This window comes from Rhinolophus sinicus, linkage group LG02 (genome assembly GCF_036562045.2).
Source record: "Rhinolophus sinicus isolate RSC01 linkage group LG02, ASM3656204v1, whole genome shotgun sequence".
NCBI classification, from domain to species: Eukaryota; Metazoa; Chordata; class Mammalia; order Chiroptera; family Rhinolophidae; genus Rhinolophus; species Rhinolophus sinicus.
In genome coordinates, this window is record NC_133752.1 from 138597442 (window position 1) to 138617729 (window position 20288).

Genomic DNA, 20288 nt, shown 5'->3' on the forward strand with positions numbered 1-20288 from the left:
CTTCAAAATCCAAAATCAGTTCCTTATTTGCAGCTTGGAGCTCCCTTCTGGGACATCTTCCTGCCTAGTTCATAGCCTAATTCCATGCAATAGTGCCCCTGCGGGCACTCTAGCTCTCCTTGACCTTCGTGTCCAGATTTACCGCATCTTTGAGAGAGTAAAAAGGAGGGATTATCTATTATAATCCCCACCAAGTTTTGAACCAATTGAGAAATAAAAGTCATCAGCAAATGAAGACAAAAAACACCTCCTTGTTTAATGATAAAATTGATCTAGGAAATTGTGGCTTGAATCTGTAGGGGGTGAACCCTTCTTGATATTGAACAGAAGAATCACGGACTTACTCACCCAGTCCCAGTTCAGGCAGCATCTAATCTTGTCAGGATTCTCCATTATTGGGGGCAGGCAGACTGTCTCTGTAAAAAAAATTACATCGAGAAGGAACAGAGGAGAATTCATGTCATGTAACAGCAGCTGTTTCCAGAGGATGGTAGGAGGAAAGGAAGCTGTTTCCATTTCCAAACTCATCACTCAGATAAGTCACTGCACTTCTCCTGGGGGAGGAGTTATTGAGAGGCTGGGGAGTGACCCATTGATGGGTATCCCCTGGCAGAAATTCAATGTTGTCCCCAATAACAAGACCCTAGAGCACAAAGTCTAAAGAGAGATAAGTAATCCTCTCCTGCCTGCCTAAGTCCTGACTTCACAGTGTAGTTTTCTTCTTCAGCACGATGATGACAAACATGAGGAATATTTAACTTTTTCAAGACTATGTCTACCTATACTGATGTGCCTTTAATGTACAACATTTACCCTACAGACGTAAAACCTAGAATGAGAATGGTGTTTTGTTTTGTTGTTTTTATAATTTTTTTCTTTTATAAGGGTATCCAGTAGACATATTTCCTACCTCACCAGTTTGTTCTGCCAGTTTTTAATTTGCTTAACATGCATTATCTGCTTATAAAGGGCTCATTAATATTTTTTATTGCTTTTTAAAAACAGCTTCCTGAGATATAATTTACATAATAAACTGTACTTATTTAAAGTGTACAATCAGATAAGTTTTGAGAAATGTATACACCTGTGAAACCATCACTGCATAATCATGATAGTGAACGTCAATTAAAGGATATAAAATCAATCTTCCTCATGCCTTTTTGTAATCTCTCCCTCCGATTCCTCTCTACCCACCCCTCCCCAGGCAATCACTGATCTGCTTTCTGTCACTATAGATGTGCTTACAGCATACTCTTTTTTGTTTAGGTTGTTTCATTCTACATAATTCTTTTGCGATTCCTCTATGTTTTTGTGTATATCGGTAGTTCATTCCTTTACATTGCTGATTAGTAGTCCACAGAATGGATGTACCACAATTTGTTTACCCATTTACCTGTTGATGGACATTTGGCTATCACAAATAAAACTACCATGAGCATTCAAGTACAGATCCTTATATGGATGTATGCTTTCCTTTCTCTTGAGTAAATACCTAGGAGTGGAATGGCTAGATCGTACGATAGGTTTCTGTTTAACTTTTTAAGAAATTGCCAAACAATTTTCCAAACTGGTTATAACATTTTACATTCTCACCAATAATGTCTGAGGGTTCTATATCTTTGTCAATACTTGACATGTTCAGCATTTTTAATTTTAGCCATTGTAATTTCCTTAATATGTGCAACTGCAGACATCCATCCATTAGGGCAGACAAAAGAACTTGTCACTGTCAATGGTATTTCATTGTGGTTTTGACTTGCATTTCCCTAATAAAAAGTGCCTATTTTCCATTTCTGTACTACTCTTTGGTGAAGTATCTTGTGAAGTATCTTAGTGAAGTATTGAAATCTTTGGTCCATTTTTTTACTGAATTTTTAATGTGTTTGTTTGTTTTCTTATTGTTTTGAGAGTTTTAAAAATATATTCTGGATACAAATCTTTCATAAGATGAATGATTTCCTAATATTTCCTCCCAGTCTGTGGTTTGTGCATTCATTCTCTTAACAATATCTTTCAAATATTACAAGTTTTTAATGCTAAAATCTTTAATGATTCATCAGGTCCAATTTTTTTCTTTTGTAGATCATGTATTTGGTATGGTTTCTAAAATATCTTTGCCTATGTTTTATACTTTTACAGTTTTAGGTTTACATTTAAGTTGATGATCTATTTTGAGTTAATTTCTTTATATGGTTCTAAGTTTGAATCCAAGTTTTTGTTTTGGGGGTTTTTTTGTTTGTTTTTGTTTTTGCATATGTTTTCCAGCATAATTTTTTGAAAAGACTACTCTTTCTCCACTGAATTGCCTTTACACCTATTTTAAATATTACTTGTCCATATGTGCTCTGACCATATATCCATCAGTTGTTGTACATGCGTCGATCTATTTCTATACTTTCTATTCTGTTCTATTGACCTATTTGTCTATATTTACACCAATGCTAGTTTCCTGATTACTTTAATTTTATAATGAGTCTATATAAAGAATTTACAATAAGTCTACAATAAGGTGGTATCAGCCCTTCAACATTGTTCTTCTTTTTCGAAGATGTTTTGGTTAGTCTAGGTTCTTTGCATTTCGATATGAATTTTAGAATTAATTTTCCAATTTCTACTCCCCCAAAAAGCCTGTTAGGATTTTAATTGGTATTGTATCAAATCTATAGGTAAATTTGTCATTTTAACAATACTGAACTTTAAGACCCATGAAAAGGTATATTTCTCCATTTATTTAGGTCATAGTTCATTTTCCTCAGAAATAGTTTGTAGTTTTCAGTGTACAAGGCTTGCCAACCTTTTATCTAGATTTATCACCAAGTATCTTATGTTTTTAATGGTATCCCAAATAGTATTTTTTATTTCAATTTCCAATTGTTAATATATAGAAATACAATTGATTTTGATATTGATCTTTTATCCTTCAAGCTTGATAAATGTATTTATCAGCACTAGTAGTTTTTTTGTAGATTACATCAGATTTTCTACATAGACAACCATGCATTCTGCAAATAAAGACAAATTGAGTCTTCCTGTCCAAAATAAATGCATTTTTTTTCTTGTCTCATTGCTCTGGCTAAGCCCAGTACAATGTTTAGTAGTAGTAGAAGGCATTTCTTTTTCTTCTTCCTGAATTTAGGAGGAGAACATTCAGTCTTCACCATTCAGTATTGTGTTAGCTCTAGGGTTTGTTGTTGTGTGTGTTTTTCAAGACGGTCTTTATCAGATTAAGCAGAAATTCTCTTCTATTCCTAGTTTGCTGAGAGTTTTTTTTTTAAACCATGAATGGATGTTGGGTTTTATCAAATGCTGTTTCTGCATATACTCAGATGATTAAATGAATTTATTTTTAAAGTGTGTTAATATGATGAATTACACGAATTTGTTTTGAATGTTTAAACCAAACTTGCATTCTTGGAATAAACCTCACTTGGTTATGATTTATTATGCCTTTCATAATACTTTCAAAATAGTTAACCATTTCATTATAGTTAATGAAGTTATTGACATAGAGTTGTTAAAAATATTCCTATTTTATCCAGATCTATAATGTGCTTCCATTTCTGCCTTCCCAGCCTTTATGATATTGCTGTCATCCATTTTATTTATACATATGTCATAAACCCCATAGTAGATTGTTATAATTTTTTGTTTCAATAATCAAATATGTAGTCTTAAAATTAATTTAAACAAAATAAAATAAATTATATCTATTTTCCCACAGTTTTTATTATGGTTCTCCTCATTCTTTTGAGGAGATCCATATTTTCATCTGATAATATTTTCCTTCTGCTTGAAGGATTTCCTTTAACATTTCTTATAGTGAGGTGCTGCTGGTGATAAATTCTTTCAGCTTTTGTATGATTGAAAAAGGTCTTTATTTCTTTAGGTATAGACTTCTAGATTGATAGTTATTTTCCTTTCAGTATTTCAAAGATGTTCCTCTGCTGTCTTCTTGCCTACATAGTTTCAGATGAGGAATTTGATCTCTTCCTTATCTTTGTCCCTCTGTATGTAACATGTGGCTTTTCTCTAGCCACTTTTAAGATTTTCTATTTTTCACTTCTTTAGAGAAATATGATTATCATATGTCTTGGTGTAGTTTTCTTTATGTTTCTTGTGCTGGGAGTTCATTGGGACTCTTGGATCTGTGGGTTTATAGATATAATCAAATTTATAAATTTTCAGTCATTTTTTCTCTTCCATCCACTCCTCTTTTGGGGATTGATTACATGCACATTCGGCTGCTAAAGCTCTCATAGCTATTGAAGATCTTATCACTTTTTAAAAATACTTTTTTCTCTTTGTGTTTCATCTTGGATTGCTTCTATTATTATGTTTTCAGGTTCACTAACCTTTTCTTCTATAATGTCTAATCTGCTTTTAATTCCATCCAATGTATTTTTTATCTCAGACATTGTAGTTTTTAGCTCAAGTTGTTTGATTTTTTTGTATTTGTTTTTCACATTTTCTATATGTCTATTTTGGTAAGCTTCTGGAATACAGTTATGATAACTCTTTTTAATATATGTGTCTGTTATTCTAACATCTGTGTCTGTTCAGAGTAGGTTTCAATTGATTGATTATTCTCATTATGGGTCATATTTTCCTGCTTGTTAGAATACCTGGTACTCTTTTATTGGATGACAAACATTGTGAATTTTACCTTGTTGGGTCCTGGATATTTCTGTATACCTATAAATATTCTTGAGCTTTGTTCAAGGATGCAGTTAATTTTCTTGGAAACATTTTGATCCTTTTGGGTGAGTCTTACTTTTTAAGGTTTATTAGCCTGGACCAGAACAGCATTTAATCTTGGTAATATGCTCCCAGTACTGAGGCGATATCCTTCTAACTCTACCCAGTGCCCCGTGAATTATGAGGTCTTCCAGTCTGGCTGGTGGAAATAGACGCTATTCCTGGCCCTTTGTGAGTGCTGAATACTTTTTCTCTAATGCTTTCTCCAGCCTTGAAGAGATGTACGTATGCTGATCAGTGCTCTGCTGAATATTTAAAAACAACTCTCTGCAGATCTCCAGAATTTTTTCTGTGAGGGTCTGTCTCTCTTCTGTCCCAGGGTCTCTGTTTTACAAATTCAAGCTGCCTTGGCAGTTGTTTGAGACAAGAAGGTAATTCTAATCCCTGTTACTCCATCTTGGCCACAAGTAGAAATCAATAATTTATTTTTTAATTATTTCAAACATACAGAAAAATTTTAAGACATGTACAAAGAACTCCCATATCCTCTATACCCAGATTCTCCAATTATTAATATTTTACCACATTGCTCCATCTCCATCTCTTTAGCTAGATAGATAGATAGATAGATGATAGATAGATTTCATTATCATTTTTCATTATTCTTTTTAAAACCACATTAGCAGTAATTGAGTAATTGCAGACCTGATGATTCATCACTCTTAATTCCTCCAATATCTATTAAAAAATAAAAGCACCCATTGTCCTACATAAACATAGTACAACCAAGTAAGAAACCATTAATACAACACTACCATCCATTTCACAAAATACTCTCAATTTTTCCCACTGTTCCAATACTGTCTCTTTATTTTCTGATTCAGTAGCCAACCAAAGAGCATGCACTGCTTTTAATTGCTATGCATTTCTAATCTCCTTCAATCTGGAATAGTTTTTTGGTCTTTCCATCTTTTCATTCTGTAGATTTTTCTCTATCTGAGTTTGTGTGATGACTTCTCATGCCCAGAATCAGGCCATGTTTCCTTTGCAGGAATGCTATAATGTGCTTTACTTGGGATATCACATCAAGGCACCCGTGAGGCCACTTTGTCCCACAACTCACACGTTATTATTCGCTGGGTCAAATTGATGTCTACTAATTTCTCCACCATAAAGTCACCATTTTCCTTCTCCTAACTGATAAGCACTTTGAGGGAAGATATTTTGAAACTTCACCAAAATTCAGTTCCTAATCAAACCCTTGCCCTCCAGCCTTGACATCCGTGGATGGCATATGCTAAATCTTGTAGAACCTGGTCTTAGCACATACTCCGCTTTGTTTCCACAGGCATCAGCTATCCTGATGGAAGACCAGCTGTTCCAGCAGTAATAGTCCTAATCTCTGTTGAAGAATAATATCAAATGAAAACCATATCTTACAGAAACGATTCTATTCATCCAACCATGTGTCCATCCAACTAGCCATCCCTATATCATATATAAATATTGATAGTACTTTTACATGTGCCGGGCAGTGGAAATACAAAAAACCAAGAAGACACAGTGTTTATATCCAATAAGCTTCTGGTTTTAGTAGGAAAAATAGTATCAACAAACAATTGCAATTCAATGTGATTTACAACAATGTATTATATAATACAAGTAGGTATAAAATATATGGAGTAACAAAAGAACATAAACTTTATTAGCATATAAGAGAAGGTTTCCTAGAGAGGTAATATTGGAGCTGAGTTATTTAAAGTGAGTAAGAGCTTAGGAAATATTTGATGAGAGTGGGAATGAGTAGAATGTTCCAGTCAAAAGAAACAACATGTGATAATGTAAGGATACAGAAGTAATTCATTATCTGGGGGAGGGTAGGAAAGAGGAAAGGGGGACTGGTGGTGAAACAGGAGGAAGAAACTGGAAAAATTGAGGCAGGGCCAGGTTGGTGTGGGGCCAAATTGTTTATTTTTTCATGCTAAGGAGTCTGGTTTTTATTCACCAGAGGTTCCCACTAAAAGTAAAGATTCCTGGGCCCCATCCCAAAGCTATTAAATTAGAATCTCTGAGGAGGATGTGGGAATCTGTATTTTAACAAACACCTCAAGTTTGGGAATCACAGCTATAAGTCAAAGGGTGCTACTGAATGTTTTAAAACAGAGTGAAATAATCGGGTTTGTATTTCAGAAAGATACCTAAGGGATTCACGGAGGATGACTTCAAAAGCAGAACAGGTGGACACAAACATCTGTGGCAGCAGTCGTAGCACTCTGCCAGTTATTTGCAACACACAGATTGCCACGCTCTATCTTTTCTGGAGCTGATCTTAGCTAAACTTAAGAAACTTGTGGAGAAGACTTAATGTAAGCTGGCAGCTTTGTCTCATTCGTCAGACTGAAAGGATGATCCAGACACGACAATGCTCCAAAGGAGATTGTTAGAAGACACTGGCCAACAAGACTTGCCAAGTGTCTCATTGCTGAACGTGTTTATTTTTCCATGTTCAATAGCAGGAGTTATGGTGGATATGGTGGAATGACACTCAACAACGATTCCACCCTGTTTTGAGGGTAGTGGTTTTCAAACTTCTTTTTTAACTCAACCTACCGTCTTACATTGTAATCCCATATACACATATGTGTGTGTTGCATAAAACAGTACTTACCTATACTGAGTTGATGCTCTCTGAAATTTCTGTTCTGTTCTATTTCATTTTATCCAGTACTTCATTATTAATTAATGATGCATCCTGATATCCAGTGTGAAAACCATTGCTATAATGTGCTTTCCTGTATAACACAGACTGGAAAGCTAAAGATTACATTTTCCCACCTACTTCAGCTAAAATTCCAGATGTTTTTAGGCTCTACAAACCAAATGCCTTCATATGCTTTTGTTATTTCTGCTGGGTAAGCATGTCATGGAAGTGTTTTGTCTTTTTTGGCAATCTCCGCAGAAGTTTAGTCACTAGCATAGGTACCTTTCTCAGGTATCAAGACAAAAGGCAAAGGAACATCCTTTTTTTTCCCCCAAGTTTAATAAATTTTTATTTTTATTAGTTTCAGGTGTACAAAACAATGTAATAGTTAGACATTTACACCCCTCACGAAGTGGTAACACCCCTCCCCCAATCTACTACCCCTCTGAGATCGTATATAGCTGTTACAATTTCATTGACACTATTCCCTATGCTGTACTCCACCATATATATATTAAATGACAGTTGACATTCATTGCTATTCATTTTTGCTGGTGGCATTTGTATCAGGCACAGAATGATTCTGGGGTCTGAGGCATTTGTGGCTTTGTAAGCACGGTACTTTCTTAATCAGGTCAGTTTCTAATTGCAGTGTCTTCAAGATCAAGGCAGTGACAACTTGATGCTGGAGATTGAAGAGTCCCAATCCTAGAGTGGTAGGAGTTGCTTGGGTGCCCAGGATTGTGGTGTAGCTGAGGAGAGGGAAGGACGGTTACAAAAGGCTCACCTTAGACACAGTTTTATCAGTCCTCTCAATGATGCTACATGCCACTTAAAAATCTGCAGTAAATCTCTACCAATCTCAGTTAGCAAGAGGGGATTGTATTCTCTGCAGTGGAAACCTGAACACCCAGTAATCAGTCCTGCTGAAGTATTAATGAAGTACGAAGTCATAGAGGCTCAGGACTTGCCTAAGCCTTCACCCATTGAAACTTATCTGGGTCCAACCACACAAATAAATGAAGGGCAATTATATCAAACAGCACAAGTCAATCTCAGAAACATAATACAGAACAAACATAGCAAAACATTACAAGTATATGGTTCTTTTTATATAAAGTTTAGAACACAAGCAAATTATACCATCTTGCTTAGAGATCCATACTTAGGGAATAAATCTATAAAGAAAAGAGGTATTTACCATAAGTCAGGATGGTAGTCATGTGATCAGCAAAGGTCATGGGAAGACCTCAAAGGTGCCGGCTATGTTCTATATTTGACCTAAATGGTGATTTCACAGGTGTTTGATGTATATACTTTTCTGTATGTGCATTACATTTTACATTCTCTTGTATGCACAAAGGATGAAAAAGTGCAACAATAAGTAACAATGTTAATTGGGATTCACACAACTTCAATGTTAAATAATTTATGATCACCTAATGCATCTACTCATCTGATGCTAGAATCTCCCTACAACATTTTCTGTCCTCTGCTTGACCCCTTCTGAAGAGCTGGAATCGTGTTGATGTCACTCATGAGAGCAGTAACACCTCCAGGCAAATAACAGGTGAGCCTCCTAGCTTTATTGTCATGTAACTGTTTGTCCGCCCTCTTACCTCAATTCCCAGCTTCCAGGTCACTGCAGACCATGTTTAAAGATCTGAAAATGACCAGCAAATATAACAATGAGTCTTAGCACCCTTAGGACATAACTTCCCTCTACATGACCTTTGGGTAACATAACTTCTTTTATTCAGCAGGGGGATATTCATTTGTTATTTGTTGTTATTGCTTACAAGAGACAAGTAAGACAGCAATTATCAATTCCATAGCAGAAAAAGAGATACATACCACATGGGTTACCTTCAAGCATGAATTGCTTTCTTTTTCAATGGGCTCCTAAGTTTGGGAATGAGTACTGAGAGAGCAGAACTGAGGGGTGAGGCAGAGAGAAAAACTTCACTCTGCATGTAGTCTCATTTCATATTTTCGGACTCTACAGGGTGACCTGGTGAGTTGAGTAAGTAGGATACAAGTGGCCTGGATTTAAATAACCATCCAATGGAGGAAAAGACACAATATAAGGGTTTCTACTTCTCCAGTCTTCAAAGACAGATACTATTTGGGGGAACTAATATTATCAGCACTAAATGTTAATGCCTGAAATCTTTTCAAGCAAAATGTTCTGTGTCGGCTTCAAATAATACACTTGTTTTAGAAGTTCAACTTTTTATGTTTAAAGAAACAGTCTTTTTGTTTTTATTTTATTACTTTTTATATTTTGACCCATTTGCTTTATTTATTTTTTTAAGTAATTTTAATTTTTTATTTACAGTTGACATACAATATTATATTAGTTTCTCGTGTACAACATAGTAATTAAACATATAGCTTAAGAAGTCCAGTACCTATCTGTTATATACCGTAGTTGTTATATTATTGTTATATTATTGACTATATCCCTATGCTGTACTTTACATCCCCATGACTGCTTTATTTAATTTTAAATTTTTTCAATTACAGTTGACATTCAATATTATATTAGTTTCAGGTACATAGCATAGTGGTTAGTAGTCTCTTTGTTTTTAAAGAAACATAGGAGAACTTTTCCAAAAATTTTCACTTTTTCCTGGTGCTTCATAACACTTAAAAGATTGTTCAGCTGATGAGAGATTTCTGAATAATTGAGCCCTATACATAAGGATATGTGTTTTGTTTGTCCGGTAAATATTTTCTGAATAAATCAGAATGAACAAATGAAAAAAATTATAAAAGAATAAATAGCCATTTGGAATTAGGTGGTTCTTTTTGACATATACAAAAGTTATACATTTTCATGAGAATTTCTGAGAATTACAGGTAATGATTCTATTATAACAAAAGATAAATCTAAGTAGAGCTGCCTCTCTACTTCATGCAGGCAAAAGAAACTGGAAAAGTGAGGCAATTATCTGGATAATTCAGACAAAAAAACCAACTACTGAGGGAAAGGAGCCCCTTTTTTCCTGGCCCAAATTCACTTGAGCCATCTAATAACATGACCCACTAGAGTGGAATTTGGCATTAAAGAGGCTTGTCTTGGCTCCTATCCAGTGGAGTTTAGTTACTGAATTCCTTAAAGGACATTGTTCAGACATGGTCTCCCATGTAACTGGGTTCTAAGGCATGAGCTGCAGGAACCTTAACATCACCACGTGACTCCAGGGTATTATTCCATTGGATCGAATTATCCAGAAAAATCACTCTCATTCCAGTTCACCTTTCTGAGTTAGACAAAAGCAAAGTGTATTGCCCACAATTTGCTACACAATTACATGTGAATACCTGAAAACTCTGCCTGCTATGTGTGTTAATAAATATGATCCCAACTCCAAGATTACATAGATAGAAGCAAATGGACCAAAGGTGAAGGTTATTTGGTAATTCCTCACTCACCACCCCTGCCTTCCACATTCTTGGCTGCCCTGAATGCGCATTTGATTACTGAAATACCAGTGTTGGTTTAATGAATGGTAGAAATCACAACACGAGTTGTCCACCATTCCAGTGGACTTTCATGACTCTAATTTGCTCCCTGAACATTTGGTTACCAATTGGGGGAGGAAACCCAAGGATGTCTCCCAGAGAGTAATCTTGTTGCAGAAATAGCAACTGTGGCCTTGTGCTTGCTTGCCACAGCTTTGCTGGCTATACCTGAGCAAGGTTTGTTGTAAAATTACCTGGGTTTGGGCATTCTGCCCATGTGCACACCTGGTCTAGATCGAATCCTCTTATTCTTGGAAACTGGGTTACAAGCGAAATTCCCATTTTCTTTGACTGCAAAATAGACGAGGACCAGCTGGCTTGTGCTGACATGGCTCACACTACTGGCGGGAACTCTACTTAAGGATTCTACATCTGCTCATTATGTATCAATGGGGAGCTATTTCTCCAGAGAAAAGCATGTCCTTTGTCTTCTGACCAAAAGTCTATTCTTCCAAAGGAGGATGACCTAGGAAGGAAAAATTGATCATTCATTTCCCATGTGTAGGTTTTCATTTTAAAGGTTTCAGTTCAAATATAAGAAATGAATTGTGGCCTTGAAATACCAGATAGCTAACTTTTTCTGTAGCAATATGATTTTTAATAGCTGAGTACGCCATCTCTCATTGAGCAGGTTGCTTTTATCACCAATTTGAAGCATATATTATTGCTATAAGTCTTATTAATTATTTGATTATAGCTTCACACTGGAAATAATTTTTAACATGATCCACCTCAAGGCATCAAATAATGTAACGCTGTTCTCAGTGCATTCGTATAGACAAAGCACTTCCTAAGTGGATGCATGGACCTCACATGAGCCTGGGACTTTGGGAGATAGAAAAATGGAAAATTAGATATTTAGCTAATAAAAGTGGAAAATTAGACACTTAGGACTTCTGGTGCCTGTCCCATCCTCTTTTCACTACTCCACAGTTTTTTCCAACATTATGTGGTATAACAAAGAAAAAAACATGAAAATGAAATTTTCTACACCTTTACTTGCTATTTAAAACTCCCAGCTCTTCTTCTTCTCCTCCTGTTTTTTCGCTTCTTTCCCTCCCCTTCTCTGTCTCCTCTTCTCTTTGCTTGTTCTCTTTGATCTTGTTAGATCGAATAACAGGGTCTCTTTGCTCTTTGAATTATTCATGTTATTCTGATGAACACTGTATTCATATTCACTCAAGGAAGCTTAGTTTTGCTTAAGTTTTCCAACCATTAAACTAATAGAGCATAATGGAAATGTAACTGATAATTGTCCTGGAAATAGATCTCATTACAATTATATGTAAGAGATATTAAAAATAACTGTAAAACCAGAGGCATATTTATGCTCTTCTGAAGATGAATGGACTTTTTTTTATAGGTGGAGAGACATTCCATAAGATAAGCTAAAATTAATCATATTGCTGAAGTTTTCAAAGAAGTTAGAGTCCAAATTAAATATAAAAGGGCAAACCGGTTTCTTCCTCTTGCGTATTTTAATGAAGGCAAGAGAGGCTGGAGAAATATTTATATTCTTTTATTCATATTTTTAGGATTGCCTCATGTCTCGATTTTTTTTTTTCCAAATCTCTCATTTAAGTGAGGGTACTTCAAAGTGAATATGGGTATTCTCAACTCCTCGTATCTTTTTTAAAAAAGGAAAAATTAATGGGACTGGAAATGTAAAAACAACAGATGTACTAAAAGTGCGATTACTGCCATGAGTAAGACATGCGGGGGAGTCACACAACTTTACGTAGCTTTGGTTGAGGGTTGATTACATCGTGGAGAAACTGGAGCCTCACAGCAGCACTAAGACCATCTCTAGGAAATGACTGCTGATTTCCCTTGGAGTGCAATAGATAAGGAGCTGTTTCTTTCTAAACATAGCTATCTAACTGCTTTGTGGTTAACAAGAGACGCTGCTAAGAATTGTGGGTAATTCATTTAAGGATGAATATTGAAATGTGCTATGAAGTGAGGGAGGAAATTGTGCTTCCAAATAGTTGCTACGTTATTCTGATGGAATACAAGAATAGAGAGGGGCCAGCTCTCCGAGTCCTCCACTGAGGGCCAGACATGGAGAAGTGAGCTCAACTCCAGAGCCCAAGGTCCAGAGAGAGACTCCTAACAGCGCCACTTGTGCCAAAGTGAGATCTCTTCCATTCTGGACCGATTTTTTTTTTTTTTTTTTCCCTCTCTCGCTCCACAGACCTACATAGTTCAGTCATGACGCCTTGAGGGAGAAAACGCTGTCTTCAGAGAGTGGCTAAGATAAGAAAAACTGAAGCTGAGTCCCAGCACAGTGGTGTGCATGTTGATATCACTGGGTTATGAACTATTTTCTTTTAATCCAGTTTCAAAAGATGACTTCCTCCATATGCAATTAATTCCACATATAACTACAAGGAACTGCATATTTTAGAACAGTTGTGTCATCAGTATGAATGTTTAAACAATCTCTGTGGTCTCTTTCCCACAAACTGATTTAACATGTATATAAAGAGGCTTTTGAAATGAGCACTTTACATTTGCTTCTCAAACTTCAGCGTCTGTTTTCAGTAAATATTGAAGATGAAACTTCCCTCATTCATGCCTGGAGCACTGGCCAATTGCAACTGAGGAATGCAGTTCTTGGGATCCTCATGAATAAAACTCTCCAGTTGTGAACCTAGTCTTTCTCAGGCCATGTCATCAGGACCACAATAGGATGGATGTGGGAGAAAGCATCCAGGGCAATTGGTTGAGCGAACCACAAATTATCCGTATTAATACCAAAACCGTGGGAGTTACACGGACCTGGGTTCAAATCCTGACTCCATCACCTATAGATGGGGTGACTGTGTAGCCTTGCTTGGCCATGGTGGACTCAGTTCATTCTTACTGTTCTGGTGTAATTATCGATAGTGCCCCTTTCAAAAGTGTCCCAGTTTGAGCTAGAATGTATATGGCACCCTACTACTAATAGGTAGCAACACCCAGCTTAGGTGTCTACTCCCTTGCTTTTGCTGGTGTAGCAGTATATGTTGGATTCTGGTCCTAGAGACCCATTTCATTGGCCCAAATCATCAAAACTGATCATGAGACTAACTTAATTAAAACTCAACCATATAGGTGATACAATAATTTATTGAAACATGCAGGTGTCTTTTTTGTCCCTGCGTTTGTTTTCTTTTCCCAGTTTAAGAAGAAACCAGTTCCCTTTGTGCTTCCTTGCCTCACAGATTTTTGGATTTTCACAGGATGGAAGGCAGAAACCTCTGAAATCTGTAGCTCTTCCTGTTTTTTTAAGTGCCTATGGCCATGGAAGAGATAAGTTCCCCAGACTCTAAGGAAGAGGGACGGAGCATTGGAGGGCAGAGTCAGAGACAGAAGCTCTTCTGCCTAATGGGGTGGAGAAGGAAGACTGTAGACCCCACTGAGAAAGTGAGCCGAGGAGGAGGTAATTAAACTCACAGGCAGTATCAGCTATACAATTTGGGGGGCCCAATGCAAAATTAAATAGTGGGGCCCCTTATTCAAATTTCAACGTGGCAATAGCAGAGCATTAAAACAAATACAGGGTTCTTCTGAGCATGGGGTCCTGTGAAACTATACAAGTCGCAAAGCCATGCAGCTGACCTGCTCAGAGGAGACGGCTTCTTGGAGATGGCTTCTAGAAAGAGACACCCTCTGCCAAGTTCCCTTACCCCACATAGCACCACAAAAAGCCAGGGCACTTTGTGGGCCTCACAGTGTGAATGCCAGTGGTAACTTGAAAAACTGGAGATTAGAGGCCCTTCCTCAACTCTCCTCATTCCAAGCAAATCGTCATGGTTCTAGTGTGACTCTGGGAAGGAGAGGGGGCCCCCAAAAGATGAGATAGACATTCTTGCCATCTTAGAGGAAGGATGAAGGCTAAGAGTCAGAAAACAAGTTAATTTAAAGAAATAAAGAAATTGACATGTTTTGCACACTTCAGTTTGTGGACTAAAATTTATTCCACATATGCTTTTATAAATATTTAAGTACATAAAACCAAATGTTTAATATAAGATCCACATTGTAAATATTCCTTTGAGAGTATTTTTCTGCATGGACTGGAATGGCTGAACTTGTTAAAATATTAAGTCCGTGAAGTGGAGGGAAGATGCCTGCTTTCTTGGTAAACCTCCCTGAAATACCCACAGGCTTTATTCACTGCTGCAAGGACCTTTGATTTGCATTTAAAATTCAGATTGTTTGTCTCAAACATTTTCCTTCTCCATTTCATGTGCAAAAATGCTCTGAGAGTCACTGAATGGTACGTTCTGTGGGGTGAGAGGTTCCATGGTTTTGGTTAACTGATTGTGTATTTGAACTTCTTATTTATGACAGTAAATGCTTTTCTAAAAAAGTTATGATGCTCTGTAGTAGTGTGTGATATTTGAGCAAGTTACTTAACCTGCTATAGTACCCTTGTCTGTAACATGAGGATCTACCCACCTCTTGGGGTGTTGTCAGGACTCACTAGTACCCAGAACGTATGAAACACTAAACTGTGGCCAGGGCTAGGACATGACTCTGCCATGTTAATCATACAATGTGACCTTTTTCTAGTTTACAAGTTACCTCAAGCTTTTTTTCTGTTGTAAATGAGAGAACCTCCAACCACCATGGAGTTCTGGGAATTTTTTTGCTTTAATGTTAAGATCATTGATTTGTCCCCAAAAGAACAAGTTAGAAACAACCTCCTCAGATGCCCAGGGACCACAGAGCAGATTATTTCATGCTGCTGCCAGCCACTCCTAGCCTCAGGCAGATATTGAATCACTGAGGATTAGAATCAAAAAGGACCAGAGATCATAATCTTCAGTGGTGACTTAGGGACTCCTGGGGGTACCCACAAGGAGGGGGTCTGGGGGGCACCTCTATGCATCTGGTCCCAGACATCTCCTCCCCACTTTGCCAGAGGAAACTCCAACTGTATGGGTTTTCTATATTGTCTCTCTAAGTAAGATTTTGTTTAACGAAGAGCACAGCTGAAGAACAAAATAAAAAGAACACAGGGAAATCACTTATCTAGTCCAATCCCTACATTTTTAGAGTTCATGAAATTTAGAACTAGAAGATTGTTTTAACCAACATCACACAGCTAGTTAGTGGCAGAGCCAGGAGTACAGAGGTCATCTCCAGTCCCGAGCAGTTTTCCTTTTCAGCAGGCTGCCCCTTACAGAAAGACGGAGCTAAAATCTCAGATGTTGCAAGGTCAAGATTTACACCTTCCAAATCAGACGTATAAAAACAGCAACGTATTTGCTTTCTGTAACTGACTTAATCTTGCTCTGAAGCTCTCCTTCCTACAGATGGCGGAAATAAACTTAAATTTGCTAAGTAACAGCTTCTTCCAGGGTGATAAAAAGGTGTGTGGGGGGTTGGAGGGGTGGGGTGGCTAAAATACATGTTGAAATTCCCTATTGGAGTCAATTCTGTACCTTCTAAGGATCTCCTCTCCTCCCTTCTTCCCAAGATGGCATCAGAATGATGGAGCAGTTTATGGATCCTCACGGAGCAGGCGGAGGCATGTATAACTACAGGTTGTCTTCCTCTGCTGGCTCCTGCTGTTCTACAGCTGAGCTATGACTCCTCTCAGTCTTTAGGCATCAGCCTTTATCTTCCCTACATGTGTTCTGTAAGTGTCTGCAGCTGGTGTAATTTGTGGCCCCTTCTCTCAGCATGGGCAATCTATGGTGACAGCTCCCAGGGAGCTAGGCCATCTCTCCCTGGGAAAATACTAGCCAGGGTGTCAGTGCCATGAGAACACCATCTTCAGAACAGAACTGACTGCCATTCAGGGAGGCTCCTCTTTATCAGGCGCCTAAACAAGTTAAAATTAACTAGAATTTGGTATATAGTCTTCCCTTAACTTTTTCGTAAAGTGAAAAATGAAAAGCAGACACATAATTATTTTTAAAAGCAGATCTTGTTAAAAGACAGCAGAGTAAAAACACTTATGCCATTCCTCTTCCTAAAAATCCAAGGAAAACAATCAATGGAACAAAAATAGAAGGAAAAAATCTCCCCATCATGAATGAGAAAAGGAAACAGCTACAATCCCAAACCACAAACTATGAAGAACACCTGCCAAATATTGTGGGCATAGATGGAGATGAGGGAGGCCCTTAGTGCAGACAAATGCCTCCTTGGATCTCAAACAGGATCTGTATTTCTCTGAAATGAAATGAGGCAGTCCTAAAAAATCAAGCCAAATGGTCGAAGGCCATGAATGAGACATGGGAGAAACGGAGACTGTCCTTAAGAGATGCTGAGTTTTGCATGCTGCTCACTTTTCGCTTCTTTGTACTTTTCTAAATTTTTCGAAATTTTTTATAAGCACTTTTTGCCAAAATCTGGAAAAAGAGAGAAGAATGGAGCAAGGGCCAAAATGTTCTGCATTCAAATATGGGCACAATTAGTACGGTTTGACTGAGATTATTACTCCTGAGAGGCAAGCAGCAAGCGAAGGAAAGAAGGATCCAAGAAACAGCGGGGGTGGGGGCGGGGGGGGGGGGGGTGTGGCAGTATTAGAACCTGAATTGACAGAAATGGCCAAGAGTCTTTCTCAACTTGAGAAGTCTGAAGTTTTTAAGGTATTTGCATTACCTTGATACAAAGACTTCCTTGGCTTCCCTCAGCCTTTTCCTACACCCACAAAGGTGTTGGCTTTGTTTGTTTATTTGTTTACATTAATTTTTATACGAGGTTGGGTACAAATGAAGAGACTCAAAGGAGTGAGACATCGCTGTGGGTAGGAAATGATCAGCAGAAGTATGAGCTCTGAGTCAAAGCTAATGAGGAAAGACAGAAGCGCCTCCTACCTCCATCCCCAGCTCGTCCACTGCCTACTCCAAACTCCGTCCCCACACTTGCAAAGGGGTTTGAGCCACTTTCATTTGTACTTCAGCTGACCCCTAGATTGACTATGCTGTAAGCTGTTGGGATGAGAGGGAGAAGCATGGGGCCATTTTGATAGTGTCCAGGTAGGAAGTCATTGTAAGGAGCAGTGGACAAAGGTAAACAGAACAGGGAGATCAGCGTGGTTTCTGTTCACAAGTGACAATTCTCTATCTTGAATAGCCAGCAGTGTCCTATCTAGACACTCACCCTAATCCTTTCTAGACCACTTCCCATCTCCCAGTTCATCAACCATATGTGAAAAAAAAAAAAAAAAAAAATTCCAACAGATGAGAAAGAGGATAACACAATGACTCTTACTGATATTTGGAGCCCCTTCAAGATTTCAGTGTTTGTTAAGATATCTGCAGAGTATTTTGAGTCCAGAACACATTCCGTCTTATTTTAGGGTCTTTCTTGTTCCAAAGATATCTTCATGCTGGAGTGAATCTAGAGGCCTGAGATTTGTTTTAAAGATAAAATCATAGGCTTGAGGTGTGTTTGACAATGTGGTTTCCTGAAAATCTTAGCTGGTTGGTCTTCTCCTTGTTTCTTGTCAACTCGTGTGCATATAGACAAGGCCAAAGGTCCTATGTGGACAGTCTTTAAACCTGAAGATTTCCTCTTTACTTCTGACATTAGTGATCTGTCTTCTCCTAGTCCTACTTCTATGTCCACTTCTTTGAGACAATTTGAAATCATAGCTTCTCATGGTGAGACTTCCCCTGAACCCGAAATTTTCCAATGGGCTCGAACGAGGTATCTTGCAGAGAACTGTTAATTAATGGGAGGGAGGCGCAGGACTTTCCATCTAAGGCTACTACTTTGAAGTCATTGTTTCTAACTGCTTCTTTTAGGAAAGCAGTTGTCTTTGTCAGTCTTTCAAAGCTCTACATCAGGGGACTTCTCTCCATCTTATGTTGTGGCTATAGCCAGAGAGTACCTCCTTTAGGAAATCAGTATTGGCTAACCCTCAGACTTGGTGCATACAAAAGACGCCTTGCCTCTGCCCAACTGCACCCTTCACCCCTTAATCCCAGTTCCACCTTTTAGATTCTGACAGATTTTAGATTTACCCTACTTTCACAGATCAAATTTTTTTATTAGTTTGTTTGTTTCTTTCTTTCTTCTTTTTTTTTTTTTTTAAGTTGCAAACTCTAGAATCCATTCAGGCTGATTTAAGCAAAATTTATTAAGAGTTATTAGTAGCTTAGTGGGAGGTCTGGGGAAAAAGAAGCTCAAGTCTAAGCTCCTAGGAATGCAGTTCGGAACTCCCACTGGAGGGGCCTCATGAGGATGCTGCTGCCACTACCACCACTCTTGGCCACCACCTTCACCTGCAAAGTGGATGCACAGTGCTCAGAAACCCATCTCTTTCTTTATGTTGCTGACTTCCAAATTAGAGCTTCATGTGCGTATGTTTGGTGGATCTTAGGATACAAGGGATGCTGAGAAACTCAGACTCACAATGTGGGAAACTGAAAATGTAGAGCAGGGGTTTAACAGAATGACAGCTGTCTGCTAAAGAGGATTTTTTTTTTTTTTTTAATGAGCAGTTTTCTCATAAGTACCCTGCCCCGAAAGACTCAGGTCTTAGAGACATTAAGTGCTATAGAAGGTGAGGCTGAAGTATGAGGCCATAACATGGTTTGGTTGAAGATCTGTGGAAGGTAGACGTTTAGGTTGTCTAATACACCCCATGCAGCAAGGCATTTATATGTCCACACTTCCCTCCCCCTCCCATCTCCCCTTAGACGACTAGAAATTTATTCTCTGTTGAAATTCCAGGCTCAGAGATACCAGGCCTAGAAGAGGGCAGGGCCAAGATGCTAGACTGAAAACAAGGAGATAAAGGTAAAATCTGCTTGGTAAGTATGGAAATAATCTACCTTTAAAGCCCCCAAGTGATACTTTCAGCTATCTCTAGATTCCAACAACAGGCATTCTAGGTAACTCTGCTCGGATTCCAGTCACCTTTGCTGTGGCTTAGGAGAAGAATGGGGCAGGCTGTAATGATCATCTGCTTCCATTCTCAGAACACAGAGGCATGGATGGTGTTCTCATTTTCTTCTCCCCGAAATCTATTTATTGCCTACCCTTCTATTCCACAGCGTCCTATGAGGCTCCCAAGAGTGTTCTGGACCAGTTGAGGAAAATGGTAAGCCTCATCCATTTCCAGTTTAAGAAATGAGTTAAACGGTGTCTTAGTTATATTTAGTTTTATTTCCACCACAGGTGAGCTAGATAGCATAGGAACACATAGCCAGATTATCAAGCACGGTCTCTAATAGCTAAAACAATCACACTTTTATTTCTAACTCAAGTTTAGAATTTTATGGTAGGAAAAAGATGACTTTCCCAGGCTCCCAGCGTCCACGAGCCTGACGCCACATGCCATCTGCTGGTCTTAACCTGTATAGCTCCGGAGTAACTCCAGAGGCCAAGAAGGAACAAAGGGAACATACATATC

The 20288-nt window shown here is 38.1% G+C and overlaps 1 long non-coding RNA gene across 1 annotated transcript in view; it reads left to right on the forward strand.

The window, feature by feature from the left end:
- The window catches only part of LOC109447781 (uncharacterized), a 424051-nt gene extending 404073 nt beyond the window's left edge, over positions 1 to 19978 (forward strand). Inside the window, exons 9-11 of the long non-coding RNA XR_012493921.1 lie at positions 8909 to 8966; positions 19607 to 19686; positions 19930 to 19978. This is a non-coding gene — a long non-coding RNA (uncharacterized LOC109447781). The remainder of the gene's footprint in view (positions 1 to 8908; positions 8967 to 19606; positions 19687 to 19929) is intronic.
- The last annotated feature ends 310 nt before the right edge of the window (positions 19979 to 20288 follow it).